This window comes from Gossypium hirsutum, chromosome A08 (genome assembly GCF_007990345.1).
Source record: "Gossypium hirsutum isolate 1008001.06 chromosome A08, Gossypium_hirsutum_v2.1, whole genome shotgun sequence".
NCBI classification, from domain to species: domain Eukaryota; kingdom Viridiplantae; phylum Streptophyta; class Magnoliopsida; order Malvales; family Malvaceae; genus Gossypium; species Gossypium hirsutum.
Window position 1 is genome coordinate 99,702,739 of NC_053431.1, and position 9,095 is coordinate 99,711,833.

At 36.8% G+C, this 9,095-nt stretch overlaps 1 non-coding gene across 1 annotated transcript; it reads right to left on the minus strand.

Annotated features, from left to right (window-relative positions):
• Window positions 1-1,256: 1,256 nt before the first annotated feature.
• Window positions 1,257-1,363, minus strand: LOC121205500 (small nucleolar RNA R71). Its single transcript, XR_005900576.1, has one exon. It is a non-coding gene; the product is annotated as a small nucleolar RNA R71 (small nucleolar RNA).
• Between the last annotated feature and the right edge of the window lie 7,732 nt (window positions 1,364-9,095).

Below are 9,095 nucleotides of genomic sequence, written 5' to 3' on the forward strand. Positions count from 1 at the left end.
GACCGTGTGTGACACACGGTCACACCATACGGGTGTGTTCTCAGGACGTGTGTCCCCTGTAACTTAACCCCCTATTCTATTTTGGTAGCACGACCGTGTCTAATGTCACACGGGCGTGTGACGTAGTTAAATGCTAAATTTCTTAAGTGACTGAAGGGTATTGGTTTCTCTCCAAACCCACTTATATGTGCGATATGGGCCCGATACGTAAATAAATAAGAAAATTGAAATCAGATGTATTCCATGAAGGTAATTTTTGAATGCCACAGCCTGAAATAGTGTAAAAGTATTCGGTAGCACCTTGAACCCTGTTCCGGCGTCGGGGCCGTGTGAGGGGTGTTACACTTTTATTTTTAGGCTAGATAACAAAAAGAAAGTTAATACTAGTATTTTTAGCTCCTTTGGGTTCGACATCCTGGTCTTGTCAAAAGCTATACTACTGTTCAATAAGGTGCACTTGCCTTTGTCGTGATAATAGTTAGTTTTCAAGAACAGACATTCATAAATTATAAAACTTATCATGACTTGTTCACATCAAGTTTTTGGCGCCGTTGCTAGGGAACTAAAATATTAGGAACACTCGATTTTTATTACTTTAGCCATCTTTGCAATTTAAATTTTTATTTTCTTTTCTAATTTTTTGTTTACTCGCTTCTGGCAGTTTTTTTTAGTGTATGACTAGAAGAAACCCGTCAGGACCATTACTTTTTTACAGTAAGATCGATTGCACATCTCGCAGAAATCAAAGAGAAATAAGGCGAAGCCTAATATACACAGAGAAAGAGCAAGAGGACGATATTTCCACCACAACCGAGGAGATGGCTGAAAATCAAGAAAACCTGCTACCTCCTGCGATAGCTGCTGATCCAGTAAATCAGAATCCTACTCTACGCACTATGTATGATTATGCTAAACCTACTTTAACAGGAACTGAGTCAAGTATAGTTAGGTCTGCTGTTGCTGCAAATAATTTTGAACTGAAACCTAACACAATTCAAACGATCCAACAGTTTTTTTAGTTTGATGGTTTGTAGGACGAGGACCCAAATGCTCATTTGGAAAATTTCCTAGAGTTTTGCAACACTTTTAAAATCAATGGTGTTACTGATGATGTCATTCACCTTCAGTTGTTTCCCTTTTCATTGAGGAACAACGCTAAACAGTGGCTGAACTTGTTACCACCAGGGTCAATTACTACTAGGGAACAAATGACAGAAAAGTTTTTACTTAAATATTTTTCGCCAACTAAAACGGCCAAATTAAGGAATGATATCTCCTCTTTTGTGCAAATGGATCTAGAAACACTCTATGATGCATGGGAGAGATACAAGGATCTGTTGAGAAGGTGCCCTCACCATGGTTTACCACACTGGCTATAGGTTCAAACTTTTTACAATGGCCTGAATCCTTCGACAAGACAAATGGTTGATGCAGCCACCGGTGGGACTATCAATAATGAGACACCTGAGGATGCTTATGAATTTATAAAAAAGATGTCATTGAATAATTATCAGTGGCAAGTCATGAGGACAAAGCCAACGAAAGCAGGCGGCATTTTTAATGTCGATTCAGTCACCATGCACTCTAATCATAGAACTTTTGAATAGAAAAATTAACGGTTTTCTTGGTTATTCACAGGTTCACCCAGTAATGCAATGCAATGCAAGTGGAGGAGGAACGAGCAATTCAAAATACCCACCTTATGGCCACAACATGGAAAATGAGAAATTAAATTATATGGGTAATAATCCTCGACCTTAGAATAATCCCTATAGTAACACTTACAATGCAAGATGGAGGAACCACCCAAATTTCTCGAAGGGAGGCCAAGGGAATCAGAGACCACCACCACATCCAGGCTTCCAGCAACCACATTACCAACAAGAGAAAAAGCTGAACCTTAAGTAGATGCTAACAAAATTCATCTCAGTGTCAGAAACTCATTTTTGGAATACCGAGACAGTACTTAAGAATCAACAAGCGTCAGTCCAAGGGCTTAAAACTCAGATAGGATAGCTCACTAAACTAATTTCTGAAAGATCACCAGGAAGTTTACCTAGTAACACCGAACCCAATCCAAAAGAGCATGTGAAAGCAGTTACACTAAAGAGTAGGAAAGTGTTAGCTGAATCTGAAAAAAAGCCACCACAAGAAGCTGACAGAAACAAAGGAGAGGAGGTAGAACCCGAAAACAATGACAATCCAATGCCAAAAGAATATAAACCACCAATCCCATACCCAGTAAAGTTGAAGAAATCGTACTCAAGGACACGATAGAACTGTGTCTTGCCCAAGGAGAGGGGGTGGATGATGATTCTGAGATAGGAACCGAACTAAATTCTAATTAACCCTCCCCAAAATTAGTAGAATATGAGGGTATTAAGGTAAACTATGAACTCAAGCAAAAACCCTCTATTGAAGAACCTCCCAAACTGGAACTTAAACAATTTTTGAATCACTTGGAATATGCCTTCCTTGGAAGTAATTTTACATTACCGGTAATTATTGCAGCTAACTTACAACCCAAGGAGAAAGAGGAATTACTCCAAGTATTAAGAGAGCATAAAAGGGCCATAGCTTGGAAAATTTCTGACATTAAAGGGATCAGCCCTTCTTTTTGCATCCACAAAATTTTAATAAAAGATGAATATAAGCCATGTGTGCAAACCCAAAGACGACTGAACCCCAACATGAAGGAAGTTGTTAAAACTGAGGTAATTAAACTTTTAGATGCTAGAATTATTTATCCTATTTCTGACAGTTCTTGGGTAAGTCTGGTGTAGGTTGTTCCTAAGAAGGGAGGCATGACTGTTATAGCCAATAAGAAGAATGAATTAATCCCATCAAGGACAGTCATGGGTTGGAGAGTTTGCATTGATTATAGGAAGCAGAATGATGCCACGAGAAAAGATCACTATCCCCTTCCATTCATTGACCAAATGTTGGAAAGATTATCAGGGCGCATGTACTACTGCTTCTTAGACAGACTTTCTGGCTATTTTCAAATCCCAATATCTCCTGAAGATCAAGAAAAGACGACATTTACATGTCCATACGGTACGTTTGCTTATAGTAGAATGCCTTTTTTATTATATAATGCTCCTGCTACTTTTCAGCATTGCATGATGGCCATTTTTTATGAACTCGTAAAAGGCATCATGGAGGTATTTATGGATGATTTATCAGTTTTCGGTAATTTATTCCATCTTTACCTTAAAATTTTAAAACGAGTCTTAATAAGATGTGAGGAAACAAATCTTGTTCTTAACTGGGAAAAATGTCACTTTATGGTTCAAGAAGGTATTATGTTAGGACATAAAATTTCTAGTAAAGGGATTGAGGCTGATAAATCTAAAATTGAAGCCATTGAGAAACTACCTCCTCCTAATTCAGTTAAGGCTATTTGAAGCTTTTTAGGACATGTTGGGTTTTATAGAAGATTCATTAAAGACTTTTCTAAAATAGCTAAGCCTTTGACTAAATTACTAGAAAAAGATGTGCCTTTTAATTTCGATCAGGAATGTTTAGAAGCATTTAATACTTTAAAGGATAAATTGACTAAAGCTCCAATTATAATTTCACCTTATTGGAATTCACCTTTTGAACTAATGTGCGATGCAAGTGATTTTGCAATAGGTGCAATTTTGGGACAGCAAAGAGATAAGTATTTTCAACCTATCTATTATGCTAGCAAAACTTTGACAGCCGCACAAGAAAACTACACCACCACGGAGAAAGAACTGCTAGTTGTGGTTTTTGCATTCGATAAATTTAGGCCATATTTAATATTGCCTAAATTTATTGTTTATACTGACCATTCTTCTATTCGCTACCTTTTAACTAAGACTGATGCAAAACCTCGACTCATCCGATGGATTTTGTTATTGCAGGAATTTGACTTAGAGATTAAGGATAAGAAAGGAGCCAAAAACCTCGCGGCTGATCATCTTTCCAGGCTTGAAAATTCAAGTACCAAAGAGCTAGATGAAGTTGAAATAAATGATTTATTCCCTGAAGAACAACTTTTTTCTATATCTGATTCTGAGGTACCTTGGTTTGCTGACATTGCAAATTTTTTAGCCGCTAACATTATCCTAAAAGGGTTGACACATCAGCAAAAGAAACGATTCTTTACTGATGTCAAAAACTACTTTTGGAAAGACCCTTTCCTTTTTCGTATATGTGTAGATTAAGTCATTAAGTGATGCGTTACAAGGACAGAAGCATTGAAGATCTTGGAACATGGCCACTCAGGACCGACTGGAGGATATTACAGTGGGAATAAGACCGCACATAAAATACTCGAATCAGATTTTTATTAGTCCACTCTATTCAAAAATGCCAACAGGTATGTTACTTCTTGTGACAAATGCCAAAGGACAGGATATATCTCCAAACGTGATGAAATGCCTTAGACATATATGCTTTCATGTAAAATATTTGACATTTGGGGTATCGACTTCATGGGATCATCCCCTAGTTCATTTGGGAATAAATACATCTTATTAGCTGTGGATTATATGTCCAAATAGGTTGAAGCCCAAGCTTTACCTACTAATAATGCTAGAGTAGTAGTATGTTTCCTTAAGAAACTTTTCTCTCGATTTGGAACACCTAGAGCAATCATCAGTGATAGGGGTACTCATTTTTGTAACGTCCAATTTGAAAAGATCCTTAAGAAATACGGAATTCACAACAAAACAGCTACCCCTTACCACCCTTAAACTAGTGACCAAGTCGAAGTGGCAAACAGAGAGCTTAAACGTATCCTAGAAAAGATAGTAGAATCGAACAGGAAGGATTGGGCGATGAAATTAGATGATGCTTTATGGGCTTATAGAACTACTTTTAAGACCCCCATAGGAACATTGCCTTACAGACTTGTTTATGGAAAAAGTTGTCATCTACCACTTGAGTTAGAACACAAGGCATCCTGGGCTATAAAATTTCTAAACTTTGATCCTAAACTTGCAGGTGAAAATAGGTTGATGTAGTTGAACGAGTTAGATGAGTGGCGAACCAATGCATATGAAAATTCACGCCTATACAAGGAAGCAACGAAGTACCGCCACGACGCTTATTTAAGAAAACACAAGCAATTTTAAGTTGAAGATCTTATCCTATTGTATAACTCGAGGCTCAAATTGTTCCCTAGGAAGCTTAAATCATGATGGTCAGGTCCTTTCATAGTCCAAACTGTCTTTCTATATGGCACAGTAGAGGTAAGTCACCCAGCACAAGGCACTTTCAAAGTAAATGGACATCGCCTCAAACTTTACAATGGTGAGAATTCCAAAGACGACAGAGAGAAGCTATGGCTTCACGAACTTCCCTAAATATACCCACAAGGTAGAGTCGAGCTTAGACTCTAAATAAGCGCTTCTTGGGAGGCAACCTAAGTACTAACATCACTAAATAGGGTTTAATTTTTCTTTAACTGTTCATAGTTTAGCTACAGGAAATTTGACATTTGATAGGGGCGAACACGGCCTAGCCCACAGGCGTGCTTTAGGCCGTGCTCATACCACGGGTGGCGATACGGCCGTGCAGTATAGCCGTGTGAAAACAGAGTAAATTTTTTCCCAAAACACGGGATTCGATACATTGCCACGGCCATGTAACATGGCTGTGGGCAATCCTGTCAAAGTAACAAGGGCTTGTGCCACACCTGTGGAAGAAACTGATAAATTAACACGGGCGTACGACACGCCCGTGTCACCACCCGTGGTCGAGACTGTCAAAAGAACACGAGCGTTAGAGAAGTGAACCACATTGTGCACGGTCGTACGATACGACTATAAGACCACACGGCCTAGATACATGGGCGTGCCCTAAGGCCGTGTGACGATTTCTCATTTCACGATAAACACGGGCTGGAAGCGAGCCACACGGCCGTGTGACACGGCCTGGCTCTTTTTAAACTCATTTTATTTTTATTTCTTTACTTTTATTTATTTTTAAAGACTCGTGTTTTTTATATTTTTAAACTTTACCTATCTTTATGGTTATCATCGAATTATTCCCTTAATTCTCCTTCACAGTGGTGTTCTCTCCTTTATCCCTCAGAATCATGCCTTTCCTTCAGCTTTATCCTCAATTCTCGCTCTAGCCCATTAAGGAGTCCATTCATCATTCAGGAAGTTTCACTTCTCTCCCTATCTTATGATATTATATCTATATTGTCGTAAATCTATCTTTGTACATTGAGGACAATGTACATCTTAAGTGTGGGGGGGTTATTTATATCATTATCAGAAAAATCCCTGAATTTTGTCTTATTCTCACATAAATCACTCATATCACTATTAGAATGAACCTTGATTAATTTATGATTTTTATTGATATGTCTTGAATTAAAATATAGGCGTTTATGCATTGACTGTTTAAACTTTAAAGGAATTAAGGAATCAAGCATGAAAAATTGATTCTTGAAAATTAAAAATTTTTAGGTTGTTTCCCCAAGTTTAGGTATTATCTTAAGTTGAAATTCACAGGTTAAACATCAAAAAGCCATAATTTTTGTGAGATATTGAGCCCTTAAAGCATATATTATTTCTTTCATGCTCACTTTTATTGTTGCTTTGAGTGCGTCAATATCGAATCGTTATTCTAGAACTTGCTTGATTATGCATGTCAAGACCACACCATTGATTTGATATGTCGAGATGATAAAGGCACTTAGGTTTAACCCACTTACTCCATAAAAGCCTACCCTCATAATTAACCCTTAGTGAACCCCTTTAAGCCTAACAAGCCATTTATTGATTTACCCTTAATATTAACCCATAACCCATTATTGTTGAAATCCCCTAATTTGATCCCTATTTTTGTCGAGATTTGATTTGAATTAATTGTTTAGCTATGTTTTATTTTTCGTTGTAATAATTAGCAAAGTTCTATGTTATTTGACTTGTTCTTAAAAAAAACATACATATTAGTAGTAATTCTTTATTTTTGAGCTTAAGTATTTAAATTCCTTATCCCATGAAGAAAAGTTAAATTCTAGGATTTTCTAATTAGAAATGTAATTTATCAAGTTGTAGTATTTTTCTAGTTAGGTAATTTTTCAATTCAATCTCTATTCTAATCTTCTTTTTCAACTTGTAACCACACCCCCTAACCAAAGCCACGTTACAACCCTCTAAAGACCTTTTGATTGATGTATCATCTCAATATATAGTGGTGAAGATTTGATTTTCACGCAAGCCTATAGTAATAACTTTTCATATTGACTAATGAGTGTTTCATTTGTTATCCTTAAACACTTCGAGTGATTTGAGTGAATCCTTAGTGAGAATCTTAAAACTCTGTGATATTTTGAATCAAATGTAATCACTTAGATGAGGGGAGATACCTAGGTTTTCGTGATAAAATGCTCAAATTAGAATGTTTGAAACTTTGATATTCTTCTAGTTGAATTCTCAATGTATAATTACTTATGGATTATTTTTAGACATTATCGATAGGAATTATAAGTTGAGAAGAAGTGATTTTGATTGTGAGTTGAGGATTTTGCTTGAGGACAAGCAAATGCTTAAGTGTGGGAGTATTTGATAAACCGTAATTTATACATATTTTTATCCCATGCTTAGCACATTTATGGATGATTTTTCCTTAGATTTGGTGAATTCGATGCTCCTAATCCTTTAATTTCATGTTTTATACCTAGGTGAGCACAGGAGAGTAAAAAAAACGAGAAACAGGCCGAAAACCGAAAAAATGGGCCAACGTGGGAAATCAACACGGCCTGGACTTCCTTACACGAGCAGACCACACGCCCGTGTAGTGTTAACAGGCTCTAACACGGCTTGGACTTCCTTACACGGATAGACCACAATGCCGTGTCTTTTTAGTAGAATCAAGCACGACTTACATGGGTAGATCACACGGCCGTGTCTATTTAACAGCCTTGAACACAGATTGAAGAAATTGTACACAGGCGTGTCCTTGTCGAGCCCAAGTTTAGTCCTATTCAGAAAAGGCCACTCTTGAGGGCTTTTAGGCATTCTAAAGCCTATTTAAACACACTAGAGGAGAATTAGAACAAACACACGGAGTAGGAGGCAAGGAATTACTCGAGGAAAGCCGATTGATCCATCTCAGAAGTCGGATTCACCTTCAAGACTAAAGATCTCCCTTCAATTCCCTTCAAGGGTTCTTGGGTTTTCTTTATATTTTTTTATCATTATTCTTTTGAGATGTTTTCTTTCATAAATATAAATTAAACCCCCTAAATACCTAAAGGGAATGAAACCTTAGACAGATCTTATTATTATCTGAATTGTATGATAAATATTTGACTTGTTCTTAATTCTTGTTTTAATATTCCAGGATATTGATTCAATTTTTGATGTGCTTATTCAGAGGAGCAAAAGTCCCTACTAAGAGTAGATTTAGCATAATTGAGTGGAGTTGATTGCACGCCTAGAGATAGGGTGACAAGATTTTGTTGGATTAGAGTGAAACCTAATAAGGGAATCCATAGATCGAGTTAATGCAACACTAGGGAGTTAATTAGAAAGAGATTTCAATTAATCAACCTAGGGTTAGACGTTGTTAGTCTCGAGAGAGATAATAATATAAATTAGGGATTTCTACGAATCAAATCAGATGAATAAATCGTCTGATTGAGAGTCAAATAACAAGTGAAGTCTAGGTGGATTTTTCTTGGGTATTGTCTTAATCAATCAGTTTTCTCAAAAGTTATTTCCCCAATTTACTTTCTGTGCATTCTTAGTTTAGTAATTAGTTTAGATAAAACAAACCCCTTTATTTTTAGGCTAGATAATAAAAAGAAAGTTAATACTAGCATTTTTAGTTCCTTTGGATTCGACATCCCGGTCTTGCCATAGGCTATACTACTGTTCAATAAGGTGCACTTGCCTTTGTCGTGAATATAGTTAGTTTTCAAGAACGGACGTTCATAAATTATGAAACTTATAAAACTTATCACGATTTGTTCACATCAATGAAACTTTCACACAAGCATGCAATTATATCATAGACCTCATGAGAATCATAAAATAACTATTTCTATTTCAGATTTGTGGTCTCGAAACCACTATTCCGACTAGGCCCTAATTCGGGATGTTACA